The sequence below is a fragment of the Heloderma suspectum genome, chromosome 5 (genome assembly GCF_057233095.1).
Source record: "Heloderma suspectum isolate Gila_16-S chromosome 5, 16-S_ref, whole genome shotgun sequence".
NCBI classification, from domain to species: Eukaryota; Metazoa; Chordata; class Lepidosauria; order Squamata; family Helodermatidae; genus Heloderma; species Heloderma suspectum.
This window is the reverse complement of record NC_139462.1, coordinates 192,136,181-192,154,394: the sequence shown is the minus strand read 5'-3', so window position 1 is coordinate 192,154,394 and position 18,214 is coordinate 192,136,181.

Genomic DNA, 18,214 nt, shown 5'->3' with positions numbered 1-18,214 from the left:
CTTATACTGTCATTTTAATGATTTTATATTTTATATTGTTTTTATGTTGTATTTGTGGTTTTAATTTTTGTGAACCGCCCAAAGAGCTTTGGCTATTGGGCAGCATAGAAATGTAATAAATAAATAAATAGTTACTTATAACTTTAAAAACACATTTTTTAAAATTAATGAGTGCATTGAACATGCAAAATAGCAAAGAATAACTGCATAATGTAAACCCCCCTCATTTTCTTTTCTTTTTTACAAAGGCCTCTTGGCATTACCAATCAAAGGGCATTGTGCAGCTGTTCCGGTGGGATCTGCCCTGGAGCCCTTTTTGTTTGTGGGACACTGTTGTGTTGTTTTATTTTTTTGAAACTCAGTTGCTGCTCTGTAGGCACACCTCAATGAATACAGCTTAGTATCCCCTGTGTTTTGGTGCAATCAAGTGCCACACGCCAATGCATAGTGTTGTAATTGTGAGAAAAGTAGGTGGAGTTTGAAAGGTCACAGGTGTTTTATCAATTCTCTGCATAGCACCAGCCACAGTTATGTTGCTACAATGGCAGGAGAAGTGGTCCAGGCTGCTTTTGTAAAAGTCCATTAACTGCATGTGCAGAAATACAGATTTAAAAGTAAATGGTGCGGTTATTCACAGCTGCACAGCTGTGAAGGTGTGTAGTGAAAAACAGCCTTTAAAAACCATGAATTTTCTGCCTGTGGAAACCCCCCAACCCGCATGCCTGAGGTCAGCTCATGCTAGAGGGCTTGGCTTCCTAGCAGGCAGGCTCTGTCTGTCCATCCTTCTGTCCAGTCAGGAGGGAGTTCCAGAATCAAAATCCGTGTGAGGAAAGAGCAAGCAAAGGAAGGAAGGAGGAGAAAGATGCATGTGTGGGGGCAGGGAGGGAAGAGGAGTCCTCAGTCCATTGGGGATAAAGGGGAAGCGGAGGAGCTGTGCAACAAGCAAGCAAGCGGTCACCTCTGACAGCCTGTGAGGAGAGAGCAAGCGCAGAAGCACGCCGCACCTGCCTAGGGGAAGAGGGATAGCTGGCCGGCTGGCTGGGGGTGGGTGGGACCAATGCTGGGAAAAAGACCAACCAAACTCTAATTGCTGCTGGGGTTGCAGTGACTGAGTCCTGGCAGACAGAGACACTCTGCATATGCTCAGGGCACCACCATGCATGTTAGGGTTGAGCTACCTCCGCCCTGAAATTCACTCACAACACAATCCTAAGCATGTTTACTCAGTCAGAAATCAGCCCCCCTCAGTTCAATGTCCCTTCCGTGGTAAGTAAGTTTAGGGATTGCAGGCTAGAGGCTTAAACACAGGACAAAAGAGAAAGTGTGGGAGGGAAAAGTTGCAAAACGGGTTCTACAGCTTTAAAGCCACTCCTGCTGGTAAGAGTTATAATGCCACTAGATTGGAACACCCATGACTTAGGGTGCAATCCTATGCATGTTTAGCCAGAGAGGAGGTCTACAACTCCCAGTATACCCTAGCCAGCCATGCTGGCTGGGAAATGCTGGGAGTTGTAAGCCTTTTCTCTGTCTAAACATGCTTAGGATTGTGCCCTTAGTAGCGGACGGAATCCCCAGTCACAAATCATCCTTGTCATAAAGGCAGATTGGGGGAAAACTGCATTCTGAGGGGGAAATAGCAGCACGACAGTGGGTTAGGGAGGGCGTCCTGTGCTGTGAAAGTGGGCCAGATGTTACTGTAGTGGGATAAACCACTCATGTAGCTTAGCCCTCTTCCATCTTTTCCTCAATAGATTTGTTTTTGTTTCTTGATGGGAAGAAAGAAGACAGAAAGAGCGATGGGGAAACACAAGAGAGTCTCAAGTGGAAGATATAGCTGTCTCACTTTCCATAACATTCTGTGAATGAGGCAGGATCATACCTGGAAGCACCCAAAGGGTGTGAAGGCACATGATGAAGCCACCTAGCTAAAGCTAAGCAGATCCAGATGGGAGGCTCCCTGGGAACCCCACATATGCCATCTTGAGACTCATGGTGGGAAAAAGTGGGATATAAATGAACTTAACTTTTAAAATCTGTATATAGTAAGGCAGGCCATTACAAAGTTACAAGCAGAAACTGAAACAGAGAGGGAGAGAAAGAGAGAGAGAGAGAATTGCATGAATGCGGCAGGGTGATTGCAGGATAAAAGCCTTGTCTGGAAGCACTCTACATCTGGGGCCTTTTTAAGAAAAAGAAAAAGGCAGGCAGCAAGCCACTTGGATAAGAAGCCTTACTGCCACTGCAGGAAAGACAGAAAGAAACCTGCTATGACCACTGCTGCTATTAATCCCACCCCCACCGATGAAAACAGCTTTACCCTTCAAGGTTCCACAGCGACACCCACTGACCATGTTTGTTCCAGCGATGCCATTACTAAAAGCACAGGAACTCTCTTTAAAACCAGGTGTTTGGTCCCCATAACCCTAGCAACCTTTTGACACAATAAAGTGAACGCAAATGTACTCCCAGGAGCGAGCAGCAGCAGCAGCAGCATTACCCGTCCGCAGCCTCTAGGCAATGGTGTGTCTCACAGGCGCGTGCCAGGTCAGACCCATGGGGAGCACACACAATCTGGGCATGTGGTGGAGAATTCATGAGCGCAGCAGTTCAACATGCTGCAGCCCCTTCACTGTGTAAAAAGGGGGGTTCTGTGAATCGGCCCTGCATTGGAGGCTAAAGTCACCATGTACACTGTTTCTTCTCCAGGGAAAGTGGCTGTGTAAAGAAATCCTCCTTACTGCATCTCATAAGGACAACAGGTGCAGTTTGCTTTACATTTCAAGCATCAGAGCCCAGAATAGCTACAAATTACATGCTGGAAGGGAGTGAGTGTCTTACATAACAAAGAAGGCAGAAGTACACATCATATTGACTGACTTTTTCAAACACGTGCTTACGACCTGCCATGCCCCTTTCTCAGGAAAGAATAGCTGTATGTTACGACCTGCCATGCCCCTTTCTCAGGAAAGAATAGCTGTATGTGCATATTAGGGTGGCCAGGTGTCTTACTTTACAGAGGATGGTCCTCAATATGAAAGGCTGTCAGAGGAAGGTCCTCTTTGGGCTGGAAGAATCTGTCAGTTTTGCTTTCTCTCACATGCGTTTAAAACATCTTAACTTCTTTCCATCTTGAATATGAAGAAATTAGTGGATTTGGTACATTCTTATCAAAAACTATCTGAAACGAATTTTTCACCCATCTGCACTAGCCAAATTCAATAGGTGAGGACAATGTTATACCTGTCTGCCATAAAGCTGTTAAAGCTGCCATCAGAGAAAAAAGGTGGCAACCCTAATTCAGCACTAACATAGTTGAATTCACAGGGTTTCAAACCCAGACTTTTAAGAGCTAAACACTCAAAGCCCTTGGTTTGGATGGACAAGTCTATCAGTTTCAGTACCTCCCATATTTGAGTTTTTCCTCCCTCATCTCAAGTTCTTTCCTTCCATATATGAAGAAATGTGTGGATTTTGGTAAATTCTTAGCAAAAAAAGGTACAGGAACAAAATTTTCATCCATCCCTAGTCCTCTGTTTAAAGGGCCAACCAGTCTGAGTCCAGTTTCAAGATAAAGAACCATACAAAAGGGACCCATATCAACAGTTAGCACCTGGACAGCAAACTGAGGAACACACTGTCTAAACATGCATAGGATTGCACCCTACGTCGTGTGTGTTCCAATCTAGTGGCATTATAACTCTTACCTTGTCACAGTCTTCCCCATTATGGTGAAATATATTGTATTTCTATTTAAATTATAGTAATGATTTCTCAATATGTACCTCTACATATACATTAGCATATGCAAAGTTTATGCACAACAGTGTCCTCCTTTGTTCTCTTTTTGAGTAATGCGCTTTCATTTTTATTTTAGGTAGTACAAAGTGGCCACCATAGTCTGTGTGTGTGTGTGTGAGAGAGAGAGAGAGGGGGGGGGGAGAGAGAGAGAGAGAGAGAGAGACTGGGAGCATGGTGCAGGGAGACTGGGGGAAGTTAACTCCAAAGATGTGGACAAAAATATCGGCTTCAGGGGCAGACAATTTTCACTGCAAAATTTCACTGAGGGAAGGATTAAGCCTTCTCTCCCCAGTCCCCATGCCACCGTCCTGATGCAGGTCCTGCCCCCGCCCCAACGCTTTTGTTAAGAAACATAGGAAGGCAGCATATATAGCAGGTAAAGGTGCAGTCTTATACATGTGTAGGCAGAAAAAAGTCCTACAACTCCCACCATGCTGGGAGTTATAGGACCTTTTTCTTTCTAAACATGCATAGGATAGTGCCCTAGATCTATTTGTCCATCTAGCCTAGTATTGTCAGCTCTGACTGACAGTACTTCTGCAGAGTCTTGGGCAGAAGTCTTTCCCACTACCAGACCAACTATGATTTGATTTATTATTATGTATTATTTTATTTAAAGTAGTGTTATCCTGCTCCTCAGCCAAAAAGGATACCGGAGCAGCTTACGTATAATCAGTAAAAGAAGACAGTTGCTGCTCGCAGGCTTATAATCCAAAAGGACATGACACATAAGGAAAAAGGAATTGGGAGCAAAGAGAAGGGGAAACCAAGTCTTTCAGCAGGGCTGGTGGAATGGCCCTCCTTCCCCAACCGCCTCCCTTCCCTCTGTACAGCCCACTGGAATGGCTGCTGGTGGTGACAGTTGAGGGAGGAAGAGCTTTCACTGGGGGGTCTTCAGCAGGGCTGGTGGAATGGCCCCTCTTTCCCATCTCATCTCAAACTACTACTACCACTATCACTTAAAAAGAGCTACTATGGGTGCAGTCCTGTGCATGTTGAGACAGAAAGAAGTCCTACAACTCCCAGCATCCCTCCAGGCAGTCATGTTGGCTGGGAGTTGTAGGCCTTCCTTCTGTATCAAAATGCATAAGACTGTGCCTTTAGTCCTTTTAACTGCAGATGCTAGGAACTGAACCTGGGACCTTCTGAATGCCAGGTGCTCTACCATGGAGCTGTGGTGGCTCCCTAGAGAGGAGCGTGTGGCAAGTCTTCAGCACACTATTTAAAAAGCACAATTAATGTAACATGGAGTTTCACCCTCACACAACTGTAATTCTTCTTACTCTCTTTCCCTCCCCTTCTTCTGGCAATTAAAATCTTATTCAAAACCTTCTTCTCTCTGCCTTCTATCTTTGTTCTTTATATTCTTTCTCTACCCCAAACATAAGTTCAGAATTGACAGGCCAGCAATTAATCAGAGTGAGGCAGTCACCTCAGACAGCTGATCTGGAGTGTCATGAAAAGACAGCAGATAGTTCATGACTTGGATTTCTGCACTGAGCAGGGGGTTGGACTTGATGGTCTTGTAGGCCCCTTCCAGCCCTACTATTCTATAATTCTAAGATTATTTAACTTTTTGAATTATACTTTTACTCTGAAAAAACTTGGTTAGATCACTAAAAAAAAACACCAGTTGGAATGTATTGGGTCCTTCCAGACAAGGCTTTTTTTGCGCAATCATTCACAGACTTTTATGGGAGGTCCAAATGATGGCCCATGTTTTCCCACTGCTACTTCCATCTTTTTTCTAACCAGGAAAAAAATATGTGAAGAGGAGAACAAGGCCTAATAACTGTATAATGCCTTTTAAGTGTTAAAGCTAGGTCCCCTTTGTCAGGAAGCACCCATCATGTGCATGCTCTGTAAAAAGTGAGTGAACACAGGATGACAATTCCAGGGTAAAGAAGTAGGGAAAAAGCAACCCAAGACAACACTGTCATGGCCAGGAGGTATGTTGTGGACACCTCCTTTGGGTGGCTACTTACGTATTGCCAAAAAAGAGTAGATGTGTCACCAAAAAAGAGGACAAAAGAGGACACTGATTCGCATACCATTTTCATGTACTAATGCATATGTATAAATGCAATTTTAGAAATTATTATTATAATTTAAATAGAAATACAGTACATCTCACTATAATGTTGGAGACATGGACAAGATGACCTGTGTGCCTTGCTCAGTCTGCTCTCCAGGTGCTGTTGGTGGGCAACTCCAAAGCCCAGCTCTTACTTCTGATGGTTCTTTATTTTCAAACTGGACTTGGACTGGACAGCCCTTCAAATAGATACCTTCAAAACAGAGAACTGTCCTATGGCAGCCCTTCAAATAGAGGATTGTCCTCTGTAAAAGAGGGCACATGGCCACCTTACACCTCCTATGTGACCTGGTGGGGCTTCTGACATTACCTACAGTGTGAGAAAGAGTGAGGATGCAGTGGCTCCCAGATTACAAAGTTAACATCGAAAGGCCCCACAGGTCACCAACATACTAAGTGATTATATATACTCTGCAGCAAATTATCATGTGATGGTCATCTGTGGTCTGGTTTATACATTCAATAAAATGTGGTAGTAAAATGCTGGGTTGCTAGAATGGATTGTACCACTTTATATTGCAAGTGGAGGAATCATACTTCCAAATGCTCCCCTGCGTTAAAAACACTCAAGCAGAAAACCAGCATAAGGGGAATGGGCTAGGTAAGAATCATTCAGGTGAGATTAGAACCATTTTCCTCAATGTGCTAGTTTTCTATTCTCAGGGAGTTTTGTTTTTCCATATAGAGAAATATGCAGGGCTGGCCCAAACATTTTGCATCCTGGGGCAAAGGACAAGATCCACCCCTCACCTCCCCATTCCATATCCAGAAACCCAGTGGACTGGCAACTGAATCTTACTTTAATGCTGGTGATGGGACAACATCCTCCTCCTCGCCCAAGAACAGCACCTTAGTTTAAGAGAGTGGAAGGCAGGCTTCAGGATGCACACACAGCTCCGTCCTCCAATGCCTCACCACCACTCCCTGCCCGCAGCACCTATCATCTGAAGCAGCACTTTGCTTAATGGTAGGACCAGCCCTGCGACTCAAAAGTGTAACCCTATCCTGTAGTCCAAACTGGTATGGTCCATTCTGTCAAGTCCACATTCTACCTGCTCCTGGGTGTGTGTGTGTGTGTGCGCACACACACACACACATGTAATTTCCAGAAACACGCATGATCAAAAACAGCCCTGCAGCTGTTTTTTTCCCCCCTCCAATGGTGAGGTACCACCTTCCCCAACCTGGTGTCATTGGCCATGCTGGTTGGGAATTATGGGATTTGCAGTCCAACACATCTGGAGGATACCAGGTTGGGGAGTGCTGGGTGGTATCTCTGCATCTGCCTGGTGTGCCTGGAATTCCAGAATCATGACCCCTTGTATGTCTGTCTATAGGCATGGTGAAGGATAACATGGGGATGGGTGCAAAAGTGAAAGTGAAAATCTATCTTCAGAACAGCCTTTATAACAGTCAACAGAAAGCAACTCATAGGGTGGCTGTGTGTCCTCTTTTACAAAGGCCAGCCTATGAGCCATTTCAATGGCTGCCAAAGGACCATCCTCTATTTGAAGGTGTCCTCTATTTGAAAGGCCATCCTGTCTAATTCCAGTTTAAAGATAAAGAACCTTGCCCATCACCAGTTAGCACCTAGACAGCAGGCTGAGGAGCAAGGCTCACAGGTCACCTGGTCACAGTCTTCCCCGCTATGATGAGTTGTACTGTATTACTATTTCAAATATAGTAATTATTTCTATATTTGCATCCATACATATAAATTAGCATATGCATATCTTATGCAAATCAGTGCCCTCTTTTGTCCTCTTTTTCGGTAATGAATTTCCACTTTTTTTGACAATTCATAAGTGGCCACTATATTTGAAATGTACCCTTAATAGTTTTATATAGCGCTGCATTGCTCTTTTTTTAAAAAAAAAGCAGTAACCAAAATTATGTAAATAACCTGTGTACATTCATGTTCAACAGATAAAGGAATAAATAGGTCACAGATAAAACACTCTAGAGACAAAACATCCTAGAGGCAAATCTGTGTTTTTAATGTGCCTGGGCTTTGACTTTCAAGGAGTTCCCCCACACACTCGAAGGGGGGTGGGGGGGGTGCCACTCTGTGACTAATCCTTTTGCCACTGCCTCACATAAACATGTTTTTAAGCTCTTTGTGCAGTCGGTAGGGAACACGTTGTTCTCTTTGTCATCAGCCCAACATACTTGTGAGAATAGAGGAACAATGCCAAGAAAGAAAGAAACTGAAGCTTATTCAGCTGGCTGGGTGAGAGGAGCCCTGTATGTTTATGAAGCATTAGTAGCTCACCCCCAATCCCCAAATAAGGGATGGATAAACCAGAACAAGGTAGAAACAGAAACTACTGGCAGAGAACAGTAGCTATTTCCTCCTGAAGGTTATTTTTAATGGCTTGGTAACTTTTATATTTGCAGCAGCAGCATCATATTTGCTATTCCTGTTCATCTGAAAGACTCTGCTGCAGATCTGCCCTTTATTTAAACCAGTCAATTCATTTCCAAGTGTCTATAGAGCTAAGAAGCATCAATGGGAGGCAGGCTTAACTTTTTTTAAAGACGTGCAGCCTCAAAACAGCTGGAATAATCTTCCAGCTTTATTGAAACAGGCTCCCATAACCATTAGGACACTCTTAATCCTTCCTTTTAAAAAAGCCTAACTGTGCAGCATAAACAGAAGCTGCATGGCTGTTATATACTGAGGCCTTTTCCTCCTGTTTACACATGTATGCAGGATCGCTACTGCGCTTCGTTGGGACAAGACACTGAAAAGGAGGGATTTAAGCAGGACAAATTGGCTCTGGATCCCCACATTCTCAGAGTTTTTAGATAATTCTGAGCTTGGGTTCTCCCCAAATGAAGTAAAGTCAAGGTTCTTCAAGGGCAAGCTGGACTTTTTTGTTTAAGAGGGACAAAGAATTCATTGGGGTAGTCTAAGCTTTTGCTTGATCTCTTATCTGTGTTGAATGCAACCAGGCAGCGATATGGACGGAGCTTCTGCTCCTCTCCCACCACTGCAGCAATATGTTAAATAGATCCTAGTTTCCCCGAGGACGCAGCTTCCTTTATGCATATGGTCACCTGGAGAAATGATAGCCACAGGAAAAGCCACACCCATTTTGGCTCCTGCTCTTGGAAACATGGGGAGGGAATCACGAGTCACTGAGGCTTCTTCTCATCTCGTCTTTTGAACATCTGAAGCAGTTCAAGATGGAAGCAATGAAGTAGTTTCCAAAGGTCCCTCTCACATAAAGGGAAGTTAAGATTTTCATAATAGTGTGTTCTTTTCCCCATCCTTTACGTTTGTGATCTTGGCACCCCAGCTACTATAGCGTTGAGGCACACCTTCCACCAGCTCTCCCTCCCTCCCTCTCTCCCTCTCTGCTGCGAAGGCTGTATCTCTTCTATCATATGGTGACATGGCAACCATCATTAATGTCTTCATCGTCCCAAGGCAAAAATGTATTGTGTACAGACTGGAGCTCCTCTTGAAAAATATTTAAAAGCTTCAGCGGCACCCTGCTTCCTCGTAGACAGGTCACCTGGAGTACCTTCAGTACATCGCTACTCCAACAAGTACACTGGCTCCCTCTTTTCATAAACAATTTGAGGTTCTGGTTTTGACCTATAAAAAATTGTCAATAATGTAGGCCTAACAACTGTAAGAAGTCACCTCTTCCCTTGCATCTAAATATGACTGCTGAGATCAACTGGCAGTGCCTCTTAGGGCCAAACTAGATGCAACATGGCAGTCTCATGGTTGGTGTTCCCAACATCTTTTTCAAAAAGCAACTGCTGAGGCCCCAAATTTAAATTGGGGCGTGGCATAGGGAGGGGAGAGGGAGGGTTAACCATTTGCTTCTGCACCAATTCCCAAAGCTGGTGTTAGCCACATAGGAGAAAGCATATAGGCACGGTATTGTGCCTTTATGTTTTCCCTCCTTTGGGCGGGGGTGTGTGTGTGTGAATACACATTTGCATTAACACCCCTTCCATTGCATACCTGATCCAAATAGTAAGGTCCTGCTGCTTCATTTTGAAAAAGAAAAAGATATTCGAACCTCCACTCACAAATCTCCCACATCATGTTTAGTTTGGTCCATAAAGACCCCATCTTTGTGCCAGGGTCAAACAACATGGACACACCCAGTAATGGAATTCTCTCTCCAAACTTGTCAAAGTTGAAGAAGCAGCATGGGTCCTTTCTATTTGGGCTGGCTTTCAAGTATCTGGTTTTAACCAGGATTTTAGTAGTATTTTAATATGATTTAATATTCTTGTTTAATGGGATGTTTGTGCTTTTAAATTGTTCCTTTCCTCAAGCCTCCAAGACTGGGCACAATCCATACATCTCCAAATGCGAATTACTTAAATTCATACTGTCTGGCACGGGCAGTAGCCTTGGATGCTGTTAATGATGTCATAGAATTCATGGTAAGCTGGGTGGACCCTTGTCAAGGACTTGAGCCTGGTATTTTGCTCTGAGCCTAGGACTGTATGTGCTCAGGCCTCAAAGCCCTCTTCAGGCAGAGAAGGGAATAGGTTTATCCAACATTACCGGTTGTGATAGGCCGGTAGTAAGACACCTCTATAGGATAGGTCTGGCATAAATACTAGGACCTACTGCCCTTGTCTGGTCAACAGAGCAGCACCATCAGCAACCGATCCTAGGGAATTCTGGGCTGGTGACTGTACTATTCAGGTGTGGTTTGTTGGCTACAGTTGCCCAGAATCTTGATGTAACAACTGTATTGTTCCCAACACATACTTCCTTTGCCACTCCATTGCCTGCAGCCTGACGCCAAATTGTACAAGAAGATAAACAGGTTTCCCAAATACAACAGATTAGAACTATTAATTTGATTAAGCATTTAGCCTCTTATCTGCTTGCCGAATTTGGTGCAGAAACAGATGCTTTGTCCTCTTAGGTACTTGTCAGATGCTTAAATGATTTGTTCTCCTCTTCAGAATCTGGAGTCTCACTTTTCACAGTTTGAGATCATCTGCCCTAAATAACAGAAGATACCTTAATCATTACTGCTTCGCTATTCTGTTGGCCCTGATATAAAAGCACTGATAACAATACAACAAAGTACCTATTTTAGCCTGAGCCTCCCAGGTATGATCAATATGTTCTCTAAGTATACAGAAAGAACATGGCTTCATTCTGGAGAAATCAGAACATGGAAGAACTCCTGGGAAAATATCTACCCTCTCCTCCAATAATAGATACCCTCCTTTTTGTGAAGAAAAAGGAGGAGTAATTCCTGGCTGATGGCAAGCTGTGTAGATGGTGATTTAAAGACAAGATTCATTCTTAGTCCTGCATGCTGGTTTTCAGAGGTATGGAGTATAGATATTTGGTAAAGCTGAGAATTAAGTAAGGACACGTTCCTAGATAAAGTCAGAAACCTATATATCCATCAGGCACCCTTAAATATAAATACATAGTCCCATACCAGTCTGAATTAGTTAAGCATGGAGAAGTCTGGCAATGTGCAAAAATGACCTTGGATACTTTTAAGTTTCCAAATAATGTGATCCATCTCTCCCCAACCTGGTGTCCCCCAGTTGTGTTGAACTACAGCTCACATCATCTCGAGCCAGCATGGACAATGGCTGTGCTGACTTGAGATGCTGGGAGTTGTAGTCTGACACAGCTGGAGACAACAGGTCTTGGCCCTAAAAAAAAATTCCCCTGACATTTCAGTTTGGATTTGATGCTACTCTTATATGTTGAAGGGGTCATGATTCTTGGACAATGCACATGGTCAGCAGGGAAGAACTACTATTATGATCTTTCCTGGTGGAAAGGTATTTCAAGACAATCTTTTTTCCTGCAATGAATTCTGATTTTATGGCTTCCCTTTTCCCCATTTAATAAAACACTTCAGTGAAAAGTCCCCAACGTGTCTTACACTGGTAAAAACAAGCAAAGGTCTTGCGGCAGCTTAAAGAATAATAGATTTATTGTGTCATAAGCTTTCATGGACTAGGGCTAACTAAATTCAGTGCATGAAGTCTTTGGTCACTGAACTGGAAGAAATGGGGACAAACGAAGTGTAGACAGAAAATGGAAGGAAAATTGAACACATGAGATGAACTGGGCCCAAATTAACATAAATATGCAGTTTAGTGCACAAAGGGATTTATAGCCCCTTACTTCAGTGCATATGTGTGCATGTCTAGAAACTTAGACATTGTGTTTAGGATTAGGCTATTGAAGAATATCTTTTGAATGCATGCAGAGATCAGGCGCCATAAACAGTTCACCTGATGGGGTTCCTAACTTCTACCCCATATGTCATGACTGAAAGTTGTCAGTTTTGCCATCAATGGGAAAAGAATTGCAAATAAAACGTCGTAATCATAATGTTGTTGTTGTTGTTGTTTAGTCGTTCAGTCGTGTCCGACTCTTCGTGACCCCATGGACCATAGCACGCCAGGCCTTCCTGTCCTGCGCTCTCTCCCGGAGCGTGCTCAAGTTCATATTCATTGCATCCGTGATGCTATCTAGCCATCTCATCCTCTGCTGTCCCCTTCTCCTTTTGCCTTCAGTCTTTCCCAGCATCAGGGTCTTTTCCAGGGAGTTTTCTCGTCGCATTAGGTGGCCAAAATATTGGAGCTTCAGCTTCATTATCTGTCCTTCCAATGAGCACTCAGGGTTGATTTCCTTTAGGATGGACTGATTTGACCTCCTTGCAGTCCAGGGGACTCGTAAGAGTCTTCTCCAGCACCACAGTTCGAAAGCATCAATTCTTCGGCGCTCAGCCTTCCTTATAGTCCAGCTCTCACAGCCATACATTACTACTGGGAAAACCATAGCTTTGATTAGACGGACCTTTGTCGGCAAGGTGATGTCTCTGCTTCTTACTATGCTGTCTAGGTTGGCCATAGCTTTCCTCCCAAGGAGCAAGCGTCTTTTAATTTCATGGCTACAGTCACCATCTGCGGTGATCTTGGAGCCCAAGAAAGTAAAATCTGTCACTGCTTCCATTTCTTCCCCTTCTATATGCCAGGAAGTGATGGGGCCAGATGACATGATCTTCGTTTTTTTAATGTTGAGTTTCAAACCAGCTTTTGCACTCTCCTCTTTCACCCTCAACAAGAGGCTCTTTAGATCCTCTTCGCTTTCTGCCATTAGGGTGGTATCGTCTGCATATCGGAGGTTGTTGATAATTCTCCCAGCAATCTTAATTCCGACCTCTGATTCATCCAACCCGGCATTTCTCATGATGTACTCTGCATATAAGTTAAATAAGCAGGGTGACAATATGCAGCCTTGTCGTACTCCTTTCCCAATTTTGAACCAATCGGTTGTTCCATGTCTGGTTCTGACTGTTGCTTCTTGACCCTCGTACAGGTTTCTCAGGAGACAGGTAAGGTGGTCTGGTACTCCCATCACTTTAAGAATTTGCCATAGTTTGTTGTGATCCACACAATCAAAGGCTTTAGCGTAGTCAATGAAGCAGAAATAGACGTTTTTCTGGAATTCTCTTGCTTTCTCCATGATGCAGCGAATCTTGGCGATTTGATCTCTAGTTCCTCTGCCTCTTCGAAACCCAGCTTGTACTTCCGGTAGTTCTCGGTTCACATACTGCTGAAGCCTAGCTTGTAGGATTTTGAGCATCACCTTGCTGGCATGTGAAATGAGCGCAATTGTGCGGTAGTTTGAACACTCTTTGGCGTTGCCCTTCTTTGGAATTGGAATGTAAACTGACCTTTTCCAGTCTTGTGGCCACTGTTGAGTGTTCCAGATTTGTTGGCATATTGACTGCAGCACTTTAACAGCATCATCTTTTAGGATTTTAAATAGCTCGGCTGGAATACTGTCATCTCCGCTAGCTTTGTTGTTACTAATGCTTCCTAAGGCCCACTTGACTTCACTCTCGAGGATGTCCGGCTCAAGTTCAGTGACCGCACTATCATGGCTATCAGGGACATTCAGATCTTTCCTGTATAGTACTTCTGTGTATTCTTGCCACCTCTTCTTAATCTCATCTGCTTCTGTTAGGTCCCTGCCTTCTTTGTCCTTTATCATGCCCGTCTTTGCACAAAACGTTCCCTTGAGATCTCCAATTTTCTTGAAGAGATCTCTAGTCTTCCCCATTCTGTTGTTTTCCTCGATTTCTTTGCATTGTTCATTTAAGAAGGCCTTCTTGTCTCTCCTTGCTATTCTCTGGAACTCTGCATTCAGTTGGGTATATCTTCCCCTTTCTCCCTTGCTTTTCGCTTCCCTTCTTTCGTGAGCTACTTGTAAAGCCTCATCAGACAGCCACTTTGCTTTCTTGCATTTCTTTTTCTTTGGGATGGATTTTGTTGCTGCCTCCTGAACAATGTTACGGACTCCGTCCATAGTTCCTCAGGCACTCTGTCTATCAGGTCTAATCCCTGAAATCTATTCCTCACCTCCACTGTATATTAATCAGGGATATGATTTAGGTCATACCTGAACGGTTTAGTGGTTTTCCCGACGTTCTTCAATTTAAGCCGAAATTTTGCAAGAAGCAGCTCATGATCTGAGCCACAGTCAGCTCCAGGTCTTGTTTTTACTGACTGTATGGAGCTTCTCCATCTTTGGCTGCAAAGGACATACTCAATCTGATTTCGATATTGACCATCTGGTGACGTCCATGTGTAGAGTCGCCTCTTGTGCTGTTGGAAAAGAGTGTTTGCTATGATCAGCGTGTTCTCTTGGCAAAACTCTATTAGCTTTTGTCCTGCTTCATTTTGTACACCAAGGCCATGCCTGCCTGTTATCCCGGTGATTTCTTGACTTCCTACTTTAGCATTCCAATCCCCTATGATGAAGAGGACATCTTTTTTTGGTGTTAGTTCTAGAAGGTGTTGTAGGTCTTCATAGAACCGATCAACCTCAGCTTCTTCGGCCTCAGTGGTTGGGGCATAGACTTGAATTACTGTGATGTTGAATGGTTTGCCTTGGATTCGTACTGAGATCATTCTATCATTTTTAAGATTGTACCCCAATACTGCTTTTCCCACCCTTTTGTTGACTATGAGTGCTACTCCATTTCTTCTAAGGGATTCTTGCCCACAATAGTAGATATGATGGTCACCTGAATTAAATTCGCCCATGCCTGTCCATTTTAGTTCACTGATTCCCAAGATGTCGATGTTCAATCTTGCCATCTCATGTCTGACCACCTCCAGCTTACCTTGATTCATTGATCTGACATTCCAGGTTCCTAAACAATATTGTTCTTTACAGCATCGGATTTTCTTTTCACCACCAGACACATCCACAGCTGAGTGTCCTTTCGGGTTTGGCCCAGCCGCTTCACTCTTTCTGGCGCTACTTGGAAATACCCTCTGCTCTTCCCCAGTAGCATATTGGACACCTTCCGACCTGAGGGGCTCATCTTCCGGCGTCATCTCTTTTAGCCTTGTGATACGTTCCATGGGGTTTTCTTGGCAAGAATACTGGAGTGGGTTGCCATTTCCTTCTCCAGTGGACCACATTTTGTCAGAACTCTCTGCCATGGCCTGTCCGTCTTGGGTGGCCCTGCACGGCATAGCTTATGGCTTCACTGAGTTACGCAAGCCCCTTCGCCACAACAAGGCAGTGATCCATGAAGGGGCGTAATCATAATACCTTTATATAAATCTGCATTTGGAATATGGTGTATCATTTCAGTGACTGAATCTCAAAAACGACTTATAATATAGAGCTGGAAAAGGTGCAGAAAATAATCAAGAGGTTGGGGAACCTTCTGCATGAGGAAAGGCTAAAGCCTTTAGGCCTTCTTTTGTTGTTGTTGTTCAGTCGTCAAAGGTGGCTAAAAGGGCACATGATGGAGGTTTATACAATAAAGCATGTTGTTGAAAAAGTAGACAGAGGGTTTCTCTATATTAATGACCTCACCACATCCTTACTGTGGCTTTCTGCTTTCCGTTTCTTTGTGGGATTAGGATGGGCTCCTTTATATGACAGACATGTGGTTTGAATCAAGGAAGTACCTCCATCCATCCCTGGCATGTGTGCAAAGGAGCGTGTGGGGGGGGGGGAGGCATCTTGTTTTCCTGTTCCCTTGCAACCTCCAGGAAAGCTATGACTTATGTCTGAGTAAACATAAGATTGTGCTTTAAGTCTGCAACCCTAGGCACATTTACATGGGAGTAAGCCCCATTAAAATAAATGGGACTTACTTTTGAGTAGTCATAAGATTGCGCTGTAAGTCTGTAACCCTCAGCACACTTACTTGGGAGTAAGCCCCACTGAAGTTAATGGGGTGCTCTGAATCAACAGAGGATGTTGATTCTGACCTTGGTGGGGTGTGGGATCAGATCTCTCTCCCTTCCTTGGAGGGAGGCATTTTACCCTTTTCTCCCTCTGATAGAGAAATGTGCTCAAGCATTTACATGGCAGACACATGGTGTGAATTGAGGAAAGTCCTTCCTTGGCAAGTTCATAGCACTGCTCTGGGATTTCACACTGCTGATATCCCTCATTTTTAAAATATATATTCCAGCTTATCTCCGAACTTTTTGAAAGTGGGATAAACAGGAAAAGGTGCAGGAGATGTCATGGAGATTGATGACGTCATGTAAAGGACCCACAAACTTCCATACCAAACTTCTGTGCAATAAATCGCTCATGTAGAGACACCCTGAGATAACTTTTTCTGCTTCCCTCTCTCACAATACTAGAACTGGGGGATCACCCACTGTAATTGATGTGTAGCACATTCAGGATAGACAAAAACAAAACAAAACCCAATTTTCACACAACACATGATTAATTTATGGAATTCACTATTTTGTACATTCATTCATTCATTTGCTAAAATCTTTCCAAGTCACTTTTCACACACACACACACCCCACACACCAATTTAGAAACTTTAAGGCATGATACTATGCATGTTTAGATAGAAAAAATCCTACAACTACCAGCATCCCCCAGATAGGATGGCTGGGTAGGACATGCTAGGAGTTGTAGGACTTTTTCTGTCTAAACATACATAGGATTGCACCCTGAGAAACTGCTGAAAGTATGATAATGACCACTAGCTTAGATGGCTTTACAGATAGTCTGGCAATGGTAATCGCCCACAATAGCTCAATGGAACCACCCTGTTCAGTGGCAGTACCCCAGCTGCTGGGGGCAAAGACTGAAGAAGATTATTGCCTTCAGGCCCTGCTTGTAGGCATCTGGTGAGCCATTGTGAGAAATAGAATGCTAAGCTAGATGGAGCTTTGGTCTGCTCTAGCAGAGTTCTCCTCATGTGCCTATAGGACTGACTTTGTATCCTGTGCATTTCTTTTAATATCCCAGTGTCCCACTTCCATGCAACAGGATCTTTCATTTTGTTCTGCCCTGTTGTAAGAAATAGAGCAATACCCGACAAGAGGATGAAATCCCATAATTTACCATGAAAACCTCAGAAAAGAGACCAAGCTATTTCTGTAATCATACATATGCAGCCTAAAATATAACATCAAAATGTACTTCTTTTTGAAGAAGAGCTTGAAAGCTTGTAATAGAAGATGTTCCACTAAAATGCATCCCCACATCTGTTTTAAATCTCATTCCCTGGGTACATTTATATCAAACAATGCAAATGTCCACTTAGCTTTGTCCCCCCCCCCCCCGCCAAATACAAAATAAAAAGGACTACCTGCTAGTACATGACCACTCAAATTGTCACATTTGATGGAGGCTGTGCATCTTCTGGGTTTGTTTGCCAAAAGCTTCAAAAGATGCACAAAGCTTCTGCTGGATCAATGAGTCATTGAACTATCCACCAGGTACTTTTCTGCTTTAAGAATAGAATTATTTCTCTGCTCTACCCTTGTGGCTAGCTGGGTTGCTAGGTGTCTCACACACCCTTTTTGACTGAACGAAGAAAAGGCCTTGTATTTCAATTACATTTACACAGTATATCCTGGTAATAGTTGCTGTAGGCAGCCACTTTGATGACAAAATAATAACCATAAAGATATACCTCTGAGTTGCCCTGGAAATTAACAAAGGGCCACATCAATTGCTTCATTCTAAATTGTTGTTTTCAGGGCACTGATGCCCATATAGAATTATGGTAGCCTTGTTGTGAGTAGTCTGCTTTCTTCAGTAGCTGTGGTAAAACTGTAGTTGAAGGTGACCATTTCAAACTTATGAGGGATGGAACCAGCCGAAGGGCCTAAGCAAAACAAAGGTCTAAGAATGTACTCATTTTGCCAGGCTCTGAAACCCTGGAGAGGGTAGGCATCTGTAAAGTGACTAAAATATATCTATTTCTGGATATTCAGGTTGGCAGCAGTAAGATGGACTTGGCTCCCTCGCTGAGCCTGGAAATTGAAGTTTTAGTGGTGGCTAGAAAT